Source organism: Musca vetustissima, unplaced genomic scaffold (assembly GCF_032173495.1).
Source record: "Musca vetustissima isolate MV318-11 ecotype Yass unplaced genomic scaffold, APGP_CSIRO_Mvet_v1 utg3767, whole genome shotgun sequence".
NCBI classification, from domain to species: domain Eukaryota; kingdom Metazoa; phylum Arthropoda; class Insecta; order Diptera; family Muscidae; genus Musca; species Musca vetustissima.
Window position 1 is genome coordinate 329,723 of NW_026886007.1, and position 12,746 is coordinate 342,468.

Genomic DNA, 12,746 nt, shown 5'->3' on the forward strand with positions numbered 1-12,746 from the left:
ACAAGCTAAATTTATATCCGATCATAACCGAACATAAAAAGATATTTTCTAGGGGGGGAAATAACTAATTTTGAAAGGACTATAGGGTGTTGGAGTTTACCAATGCTGCTGCTGCAATATCAAAGTGTGTGCCAATTCAAATGTTCTGCCACAAGTGGGCAAGCATAATTTTTGAAATTTGTTTGGAAGAACCTTCTTCTTCGTGCCGGATTCCCAGTGACCAGGAGGCTGACACATCAGCTGTTTTTGGACTACTAGAACGGTACGAAAAGTACTAAATGTGATACCATTTGTATTTGGCTAACCGGTAGAGCTAGAACTATGAAATTTGGATTGGTGGTCGCTGATGGAGTTTAGGATAGATGTACCAAAGGGTTTTTGGAAATTCGAACTATAGCTATCCAAAAAGTACTAAATAAGGATATGGTACTATATAAGGATATGGTTTTTAAAGTGTGTTCTCATGAGTACGAAAAGTACTATATCGTACTATATTTGGTACAGATTTAATTTGGAGATACAAATCGAGTTGGAATCCCGAAATTTGAAATTAACATTACCGTAGGAGTGTAGGATTGGGATATGAACGTAGTTTTGGAAATTTGTTACTTATGTGTTCGAAAAGTACTAAATCGTACTATAATCGGTACAGTTGGATTTGGGTGAACCGATAGAGCGGGAACAATGAAATTTGGAGTCAGGATCACTGTAAGGGTGTGGGATTGGGGTCAGGATTCAGTTTACAATGGTACAATTTGAATTGTGAGTGAACCGATAAAGTTGGAATCCTGAAACTTGGATTTGGGATCACTCTGGAGGTGTAGAATTGGGGTATGTAGGAAGTTGGTACAATTTGAATTGTTGGTGAACCGATAGAGTTGGAATCCTGAAAATTGGATTTAGGATCACTGTGGGGGTGTTGAATTGGGGTATGTAGGAAGTTTTGGAAATTGGTACTACTGTGTACTAAATTTGGTACAATTTGAAATGTGGGTGAACCGATAGAGTTGGAATACTGAAATTTTGATTTAGGATCAGTGTGGGGGTGTAGGATTGGGGAATGTAGGAAGTTTTGGAAAATTGTACTACTGTGTACTAAATTTGGTACAATTTGAATTGTGGGTGAACCGATAGAGTTGGAATACTGAAATTTTGATTTAGGATCAGTGTGAGGGTGTAGGATTGGGGAATGTAGGAAGTTTTGGAAAATTGTACTACTGTGTACTAAATTTCGTACAATTTGAAATGTGGGTGAACCGATAGAGTTGGAATACTGAAATTTTTATTTAGGATCACTGTGGAGGAGTAGGATTGGGGTATGTAGAAAGTTTTGGAAATTGGTACTACTGTGTACTAAATTTGGTACAATTTGAAATGTGGGTGAAACGATAGAGTTGGAATCCTGGAATTTTGATTTAGGATCACTGTGGAGGTGTAGAATTTGGTTATGTACTACTGTGTACCAAATCTTATACAATTTGAATTGTGGGTGAAGCGATAGAGGTTGCATCCTGAAACATGGATTAAAGATCACTGTGGGGTGATGGTTTGTATAAAGAAGGAAGTTTCAAAAATTCGTACTACTGTGTACTATATATGGTACAATTTGAATTGTGGGTGAACCAATAGAGTTGAAATCATGAAATTTGAATTTGGAATCATTGTGGGGGTGAAGGCTTGGATTTAATAGGATGTTTTGGAAATTCGTACTACTGTGTACTATATTTAGTACAATTTGAATTGTGGGTGAACCAATAGAGTTGAAATCCTGAAATTTGAATTTGGAATTGTTATTAAAAAAAAAAAAAATATTTTCAAATAGGTTATTAAGACCTAAATTTTTTATGTTTTCATAAAGGTTATTAAAACTTGGATTTTATTTAAAAATTCTTTTTTGTGTAAACAGCTCCTTGATGATTAAAAAATTCTCTTTATTTCTTGACATAAATTTTCCAAACCAGTTTTTGTTTTCTTGTTGAAATTCTGTCAATATGTATTTGTTTCCTAAAAAGTGTTGGAAAAATAATGTGGGCTTAAAACAAGTTGGCATATACTGCTTAGGTATAATGCCATGCATACTCCAACCGGATATTTTTTTTTGGTTTGGTAGAACAACATTTACTGCTTGTGTCTAGCTGGCTGCTTGGCCAAATGCGGAAATCAAGTTATGGCTAATGCGGCTGTGTAAGAACTTTCACTTTTGTCCAACTTACCTTGTGCACTATCTGTGGCTTGGGAGAGAAGTACAATTATGAGGCAGACTGCAAATAACAATCTAAATATTCGAGGAGGAAACTGTAAAGAAAAAAAAAACAAAACGAAACAGGAAAATTTATAATTAGAAATCAAAGGTCATAAAAACTAGAATAGGAGTTACAAAAAAGAAAAAAAAAATAGATAAATAAAAAAGACCCTTTAAAAAATGCAAATAAGATTTATGAGTTTTTTTAATATTTTTTCTGGTTTTTAGAAAAATTACAGCTGTCATGCTACAAAAAAATTACAAAATAGCGGTGGTAACAAAATTTTAAATTTAAATTGCTACCAAAAAAATTAACGTGACCTTAAATACCTTTTTTTGAAAAACCCAACAAAAAATTACTCTGGTTTGTGTAAAAATCGCACACTAATTAGAAACTTTACAACATGGCCCTAAGGCCCCCCTTTTTACCAATAAAAAAAAAAACATTTGTTTTTATTCTGGTTCGGAGGTCAACAAAATCTCTTGTAAATCATAACACTGGCCACAAGAAGAAGAAGAAAAAATATGACCAGTCATTTATAATCGGTTGGAGTGAATCCACTTGTTATTTTGCCACTTATGTCTGTTTCGATGATAGCCAGCACCACCACCACCACGATAGCCATGTTGGCTGGTTTATGGAATTTCATGGCATTGACCCAGTTCACGACCAAGTCGGCTCTATACAGAGAAACATTTTTATTTTCAACAATAACATTTAATAATAATCAAGCACTAAACAAATAGCTACTCATGAAATTATTCATGTTAAGCTTTTTGTTTATACAAAAAAACGTCATGACTTGAAGAGCACTAATTAAATATTAATTTCAAAGAGGTCATTAAACAAATTTATATATTCATAACATAGGGTGATAATAATAATAATAACAAATCGTTTGGCATTATGATTAAAAGTTCAAAATCTTTATGAAAATTATTATTATTAATAATTTTTTTTAAATATTTTTTTAATATTTTCTGATTAATATTTTCTGATTTATGAAAGTTGTATTTATACCCTTCACCACACTGTTGTACAAGGTATTATGTCTTTGTGCATATGTTTGTAACAGGTAAAAATAATCGAGATAGACACATGGTTCCTTTCGAGAATATGCATAGAATCACTTTCTGAGTCGATTTACGCATGTCCGTCTGTCTATGTTAAATTATAAACAAAATACAGGTCGCATTTATGATCCGATTTGGATGAAATTTGGCATAGGTCATTTATTTGGCTCAAGGACGAATCCTATTGAAATTGGGAAACATCGGTTCAGATTCAGATATAGCTCCCATATATATTTTCGTCCGATTTAATGTAAATGGTGCACCAAAGTCCCTATATATCTTTCGATTTGCATTAAATTTGGCACATTTAGAATAATGTGTGTAAAATTTCGTGAAAATCGGTTCAGATTTAGATATAGCTCTCATATATATTTTCATCCGATTTAATGTAAATGGTACACCAAAGTCCCTATATATCTTTCGATTTGCACGAAATTTGGCACAGCGTAATGAATTAGGTCTAGAATGTGGTGTGTTAAGTTTCCTGAAAATCGGTTGAGATTTCGATATAGCTCCCATATATATTTCCGTCCGATTTAAGGTAAATGGTGTACCAAAGTACCTAGATGCCCTTCGATTTGCACGAAATTTGGCACAGCGTAATGAATTAGGTCTAGAATGCGGTGTGCTAAGTTTCCTGAAAATCGGTTGAGATTTCGATATAGCTCCCATATATATTTTCGTCCGATTTAAGGTAAATGGTGTACCAAAGTACCTGGATATCCTTCGATTTGCACGAAATTTGGCACAGCGTAATGAATTAGGTCTAGAATGCGGTGTGTTAAGTTTCCTGAAAATCGGTTGAGATTTCGATATAGCTCCCATATATATTTTCGTCCGATTTAAGGTAAATGGTGTACCAAAGTACCTAGATGTCCTTCGATTTGCACGAAATTTGGCACAGCGTAATGAATTAGGTCTAGAATGCGGTGTGTTAAGTTTCCTGAAAATCGCTTCAGATTTAGATATAGCTTCCATATATATTTTCGTCCGATTTAAGGTAAATGGTGTACCAAAGTACCTGGATATCCTTCGATTTGCACGAAATTTGGCACAGCGTAATGAATTTGGTCTAGAATGATGTGTGTTAAGTTTCGTGAAAATCGGTTCAGATTTAGATATAGCTTCTATATCTGAGCAAATGAAAAATTTAGTATCGGTTGCAGAATGACATGTTTATGGATCAAATTTCATTTTACTGGTCCTTTAAAAAATGCGACGTCTGTTAGGATTCATCTGTTGAATATACCCAAAAAGTGGTGAAGGGTGTTATAAGGCCGGCCCCGTCCGACTTTACTACTTTCCTTACTGGTTTTTAAGGGGACCCCCCGTTCTCGGGGTCAAATTTTTTTTGTTTGATTTAATTTGAATCTACACTAATTCAAAAATGTCCCTACTAAATTTCAAATGAAAATCTCAAGAACTCTTGAAGATATAGCCGATTTATTGTGTCAGTATCAAGTGGCGGCTGAAGGGCTTCTCAAACTTTAAACGCATGTTTCTCTTTTGCGAATGGCGGGCACGATAACTCAAAAACTAATAACCCAATCGATTCCAAATTTTTAAACGTTTCTCTGTGAGTGTATAGCTATCGTATGAACTAGGATAAAGCGAATCGGTGAAAATCTTCCTTATTTTTTATCTTGGTTTTTGGTCAAAAATCGGCGATTTTTCAAAAATATTTTTTCAAAGGTTCGCCATTTTGTTATTTTTAGAGCGAAGTCAATAATAGTTTATGCGAAAGCCAGACATGTACTCTTTCTAACACCGTTAGAATTTTCGGATTCCGATGTTCCAGTGAGGAGTTATCATGCCCGCCAACAAAAACAAGGAGAATTGGTATTGATTTACCAGCCCATTGAAAATCTTGAAAAATTAAAATCGAGATTGGGGGCTTCCCTTAATTGTTTTGTTTTTTTTTTCAACATAAATTAAATTTTTAAAAATTATTTTCTCAAGAATATCGATATTAAAAATATCAATACCTTAATTCTTAAATTATTCTCTGAAATATTTTTAATTTTAAAATTACAAATTTAATTTTATTTAATAAATGTTGTTAATTTTTTTTGAAATACAAATTTATTTTGAAATACAAATTATAATTATTTTTTACCTAAGGTGACAATAACTAATGTTCGCTTGACCAAACCGGTAATTTTTTTCTATTAAAAAAATTAACTAACTTTGATTAATTCTTAGTTTGAAAAATTAAAAAAAAACAACAACATTTTGTCGCTTTATGTTAATTATAGAACAAATCTGCATATGTTGACATTTATCTAAATGTTTTAAAAAAATCATTTGCCATCTTCTTGGATAATTTGTTAACAGAAAAAATCATCATAATTAAGTAATGTTTTTTATGGTATAAAAAAAAACTAAGAATAATATTTTTTGCCATTTTATGGCCGAGAGAAGAATATTCCTCATATAAAGTAGAAAACAAATGCCCACAATTTAATAAATTGTTTAATTGTAGTAGTTTTGGTATTAAGGAGAAAACAATAAATTATCATTATTTATATTTTGCTGTTTGTGTCTTAAGTCTTTCATTTTGATTTCTCGTGTTTATTCTCACAATAATAACAAGTTCGTTTTCTAAGTCTTTCGTTATAAAAATGAGTCCTTATTGAAAAGAGAGAGAGACAGAGAGAAGGGGAGAGAGTGGAAGACAGGCAAAAAGAGAAACTTAATTTTCATCATCTATAGTAGAGGTGTGCACAAAGAGAGGAGAGTAAAGGAGAAACCGCCATATGAAATGTCTTACAAAAAAAAGAGAACACAGAGAACAAACATATTGATACATGAAAACAAGGGCACCAGTTTCCATGCTTGATCAGCATTAATCTATAGCAGTGTTGGGCAAAAATAAGTTGAGAGCAAGAGTAACTGAGAATTCACGATTAAAAACGACTGACGTAAAGAGAACGAAAGAGATCATGTGTTTACCCATCGACCCTCAGTTATGGTAGCGTATATGGGTAAGCATGCCTGATCTATAGAAACCCCGTTTGGCCTTCTATATCACTTCCATCTATCTGTCCGTCTCTCGCAGTTTTCCTTTTACCATAAAACATTTTCCATCAAATGACTGAAAGGATCATTTGATGATCATGTTTTATTTTTGCCATTTTTTTATAACCGGTCTCAGAAGTTGCATTGACAACAAACATTTTCATTTTCGCAGCAAACAAACAATGTTGGCCAATAGCAAAAGCAGCAGCAACTTCAACAATATCATCTTCATTGTCAGTTGCAACATTTGCCAATCATAGATAGGCAAGCGAACAATCAATGCAAACCATTCCAAACATGGTTTAGTCAAGAACAATGCTATTGCAAATCTCATTGACATTTATGGCTAAATATTTTTTCTATTTTTTTGAAACGGAATTAAATGTTTGGACACAAAAAAATTAAAAAAAAATTACTAAACCTCTGTGGGCAAACTTGCATGTCGTATGGTATGACCATCCAACCAAAAACAATGAAGGTCGTTGTCATGAAAATCAGTTATGTTGTGGTGACCACAACAACAGCAACAATAACAAATAATTTTGTAATTTATATGTAGAACTCGACATCGGCCATGGCACACAGTTATCTAGCATTTGGACGTGTGACTTTAATGTTGGAGGTCACAAAAAAAAAAATGCTTCAAAAATTGTTCCCTACACAAATCAAATTTGTTACTGGTAATAATATAAAATGAAAAAAAAATCACAACTTCCCCAACAACAACAATACAAAATGTCGGCAAATAATCAAAAAAATGTTTGTGGTGCGTTTTGTAAGTGTGGCCCCAAAAATGGTCACAACAGCCAAGTGAATGAGAATTCTTACACACACACAAAATATAATTATTCATTGCATTTGCTGGACAATGAGTCACTATTATTGGGTATTTTTTATTGAAAAGCAATTCCACACATTGATACTATTTGAGAAAATTAAATTAAAAATAAAATCAACGCCTTGGTAGTCTTGAGATAATAATTGAATAAAAAAAATCTGATATATTGTCATTGAGGAAATTATTAACACAAAATCCGCTAACATTCCCTGAGATACTCTAAGATTTTTTTTATTGGTCTCATACACCTCTTAATAGCTTTTGAGAAAAAATAATTTTTAAAAATCTTATTAAAATATGTAATAAATTCCCAAGAATTCCCAAGATTTATAAACTAAATTTACAATGAATTTTCAAATATTTTTTCGCGCGCATTTGAGCAAGTTTAGGCACGGATTTTTTCTAAACGTATTTTTAACAATTATTTTTAAATTGTGGACATTTTAAAAATATTTTTCAATGCGTAAATTAAAACCAGTAAGAAAAGTAGTAAAGTCGGACGGAGCCGACTATATGACACCCTTCCCCACTTTGGGTTTATTCAACAGATGGAATCCTTACAGATGTCGCATTTTTGAAGGACCATTAACATGAAATTAAACATGTCATTCTGGCGCCTATACTAAATTTTGGTCAGATATAGAGTTGCTTCCTACAATGGGACAAACTTATGTAAATAAATTTAAAGCAAAATTTCGAAATCTAAACCGATTTCATCGAAATATGTCACATGTTAGGTTACACTTATTTTAGTATGTTTTGTGCATTCGGCATGTGCATATTTTGAGTTCTTCATTTACTTACAAATCCAAATTTCATGCAAATCAAAGGATATTTGACGAAAATATATATGGGGGCTATATCTAAATCTGAACCGATTTTCACGAAATTTACAACACATCTTTCTGGACTTAATTCAGTACGATGTGCCAAATTGCATGCAAATCGAAGGATATATAAGGACTTTGGTAAGCCATTTACCAAAAATCGGACGAAGATATATATGGGAGCTATATCTAAATCTGAACCGATTTTTACAAAATTTAACACAGATCTTTCTAGACTTAATTCAGTACACTGTGCAAAATTTCGTGCAAATCTAAGGACATATATGGACTTTGTTGCACCACTTAAATAAAATCGGAACCATTTATATAAAATCGGACGAAAATATATATGGGAGCTACAACTAAATCTGAACCGATTTTCACGAAACTTTACACACATCATTCTATACCGAATTCATTACGCTGTGCCAAATTTCGTGCAAATCGAAAGATATTAAGGGACTTTGGTACACCATTTACACTAAATCGGAAGACAATATATATGGGAGCTATATCTAAATCTGAACCGATTTTTTCCAATTTCAATAGGGTTTGTCCTTGGGCCAAATAAATGAACTGTGCTAAATTTCATCCAATTCGGACAATAAATGCCACCTGTACTTTGTTTACAATTTAACATGGACAGAGTGATGGACGGACATGCATAAAACGACTTAAAAAGTGATTCTATGCATATTCTCAAAAGGAACCATAGATCTATCTCGTTTCCTTTTGCCTGTTACAAACGTATACACAAAGACAGAATACCCTGTACCACAGTATGGTGAAGGGTATAAAAATAGACGTGGATATTTGGAAAAATGGTTTTAAGGCGTGAATTTTCAGAATAATATTTTAATAGCGTGGATAAAGGCAGGGTCGTTTTATAATATTTTTTTAAAGGAGTCTATATATATATATATATAATCCCAAAGCATGGATTTTTGAAAAAAAATTAAGGCGTGGATATTTGAAAAAAAGGCGAGGATTTTCAAAAAAAAAAAAAACCCATGGTTTGGACTTTTATACCCTACACAACTATGTTGTCAGGGTATTATAGCTTAGTGTAGCCCCAAGAGTTTGTAACGGCGCGAAATATTTGTTCTAGATCCACCTTTAAGTATACCGATCGCCATATCTCGATTAGCTGAATCGATCTAGACACGAGTGTCTGTCCGTCTGTACATTTTAATTTGTAAACACGAAACAGGCCACAGTTATGGACCAATCTTCACAAAATTTTGCATGTAGGATGGGCTCTGGCCAATGAAGACCCCTATTGTTTTTGATAAAGTTCGGTTAATATTTAGGGGATGAAATGGACCAAATAATAAATTTTTGTCGGTTTTTGTGGCCGCAATTATGGCCCGAACGTCGCGAAATTTTACATTGAGAATATTTAGCGGGTCAAATGGACTCTGACTTTTGTGTGAAAAAGTACAAATTTTGTATTCTATGGCGTATATATTTGTCCCTGAAGGACATAGACTCGAGAAGTTGAAAGTATATCCAAGAGGAGTGGTTGACCTTTAAATTGATACCAATTGTATTGTCGTATGTACTCAGATGTGGGAGTTACACTCAAATATTTACAGGAGCTTAAGTATTCAAATATTATTTAGTAACCCATTACCACACTGCAGGGCGGAAATATAGCGTTGATTGCTTTGAAATGTTCCATGAGGTTCCAGTTATGATCAAGGCCAACGGCTTTAATTTTCGGTGATTATCTGATAATAATTTTGGGATGAAGTGGACCGAAAACTTAATTTTTTGTGTGTTTTTCGAGTCCATCTATAGACCACAATTAAAAGCCGAACATCGCAACATAACCCACGGCAAAGAAAATCTGGGCAAGTACATAGGGCGGAAATATAGCGCTGATCGCTTTGAAATGTCCCATGAGGTTCCACTTATGGTCAAGCACAACCCCTATAATTTTTGGTGATTATCTGATAATAATTTTGGGATGAAGTGGACCGAATACTTAATTTTTTGTGTTTTTTTCGAGGCCGAACATCACAGCAGAACCCACGATAAAGGGAATCTGGACAAGTAATTAGAAGGTCTGATCTAAATATTAATAATATTTATTGACCTCTAGTTGGCCAAGATGGTTTAAATATCGCGAAATATTGCCCAAGCTCAGAATATAGAAACACAGAAAGTCAGATTTCCGTGGAAGTTGTGTTGGGCATTATATGGTCGGCCCCGACCGACTATACTGCTATGCCCACTGGTTACAATAATATTTTTATGGCGTGGCTGTTTTATAATATTTTTATTGCGTGGATATATTATATTTTTTCAAAAGTCGTGGATGTTTTGAACAGAAACCAAAGAGTGAATTTTTAAAATTATATTTTTTTTCAATAGGCGTGAATGTTTTGAACAAAAACTAAGGCGTGAATTTTTAAAATAATATTTTGGTAGGGTGTAGATTTAAAAAAATATACATTTTTTACTTTTTTTGTATTATATCAGTGTTACAATAAATAACGACATTCCGAATATTTTTCTTGGCATTTAGTTTAATCACCTTGCCAATAAATTACGTAACTAACTCCCTGCCAATCTAACCTACAAGAAATTGCTAAACTATTTTTTTTCTCTTGGACTAAATGAAATTGTAACATTTCACCATGTCGGTTAACCCAAAATGAACTTAACAAAAAAAAAAAAAAAAAAAAAAAAAAAAAAAAAAAAACCAAAAATTGAATGAAAGAAATATTTTATTTCAAATCAATACAATAACTGCAACAACAACAATAAATATAGCTAACTTACGTAAAATAAGCCAGACAATATTGTTAAAAGTCTTAACATTATTATCGTGGTTGCTATTGTTGTTGTTACATTGGTGACAAATGGTCGTGCCACAATATGGCGATTTCCAAAAGAGACTTTAATGTTTTTTGTTCAAATGTCGATTTTGAAAATGGCTGATTGAGATTTTGAGGCAAAAAAGCAGAAAAAAATCAAAAACTAAACACCACAAAAGAGCATGCGCACTTGCAATTTACAACAAAGTAACAATTTGGTGTTGTTGCTTTTGCTTTCAGTTTTTTTTTCTCAACAGCTGTTAAATACATCAATAACAATGTGATTTGTTGTTGGTGCTGTGGCAAACCACATTCCTGCACCATGATAATTGGTAGGGAAAATTAAGCCTTTACCTTTTTCTAACAAAAAAATCCTTAATATGAAAATTATTAAAAAATATGTTTTCTATTATTAATGAAAACTTTAATTAGCCGTTTTTTACTTTCATTATTTTTTCATTTTGATTTTTTTCTTATTAACACATTTAATTTCTATTTAATTAGAACGGAACAGATATCTTCACTGAGCAGTTTTCCACGGAAAAGCTATGGGGGTCTGTATATATGAAACCATATAATAGTTAACTATACCAAGGATTTGTTGTTGTTCAATAACAAACAAGTTTAATATGATACCAGTTTCACTCTCATGGAAAGAAAAAAAAAAAAATAAAATAAAAATAGACAAAAAAAAAACAGAGATACCCAAGAAAAACTTTCACTCAATAATCTCCAATAGTGTTGTTGTTGTTTTTATATTTTTCATTTATCTCCTTAGTTTTGATATTCGCATTGCATGTCTAGCTAAGATGTGCAAACAACAACAACTTTTTACAAATGCTAAAGTATGAAGTTTTGCATTAGTTGCTTTTTTTTGGGCCACTAATTTTCATGACTTTTTTTAATGAAGATTTTTAATTTCGGCATAATTTCATTAATAACAATAAAAAAAATCGTAAAAAATAAACCACATGCAATGTGTGAAAGATGTGATATTTGAACTATTTCATATGTGGATTAATTATTTCTGAGAAATGAAAAGGTTATTAAAAATGCAAGTTTGTGTCTTAAGTCTTTTGTTTGTGGAGTAACTGATATACTCAAAACGGAAACTCAAATTTAAAAAAAAATATATATATATTTTTTAAAAAAACTGTTTTAAAATAAAAATAAAAACAACAAGATTTGTATTTTTAAAGTGGGTTATGGTCACATTGATTACTTTCGGGAAAGGCAAAGAAGACTATAGTTTCGGATTTCGCCACAAATCCTCATCAGTTCTCTTAGTTTTTTGCTTGGGATATTGTCCCAGGGAGTCATGTATCACTTCACTAAACAAAAAACCCTTATTCCCCAATTTTGTTACATCCACAACTTCAAGCCTAAGTACTTTTAGAGAACGCTCTGTTTGAGAATTCTCTAAAAGTCTCAGAAAATGTTGTGGCGGAACATGTAAGCATGTTGGCTTACCTATAACAGTAAACATACACATCCATACAAACAAATGCCACACAATTATTAAAAACAATTTCTATTTTTTAAAAATTTATATTCAGGGCCCGATAGAGGCGTGGATTTTTTTAAATATATATTTTTTTCAGACTAAAAACAAAGGTTACATTTTTTATACCCATCACCACACTATGGTACAGGGCATTATATCTTTATGCATATGTTTGTAACAGGCAAAAGGAAAGGAGATAGACACATGGTTTCTTTTGAGAATATGCATAGAATCACTTTTTAAGACGATTTATGCATGTCCGTCCGTCTGTCCATGTTAAATTGTAAACAAAGTACAGGTCGCATTTATAATCCGAATTGAATGAAATTTGGCACAGATCACTTATTCGGCCCAAGTACGAACCCTATTGGGGGAAATCGGTTCAGATTTAGATATAGCTCCCATATATATTTTTGTCCGA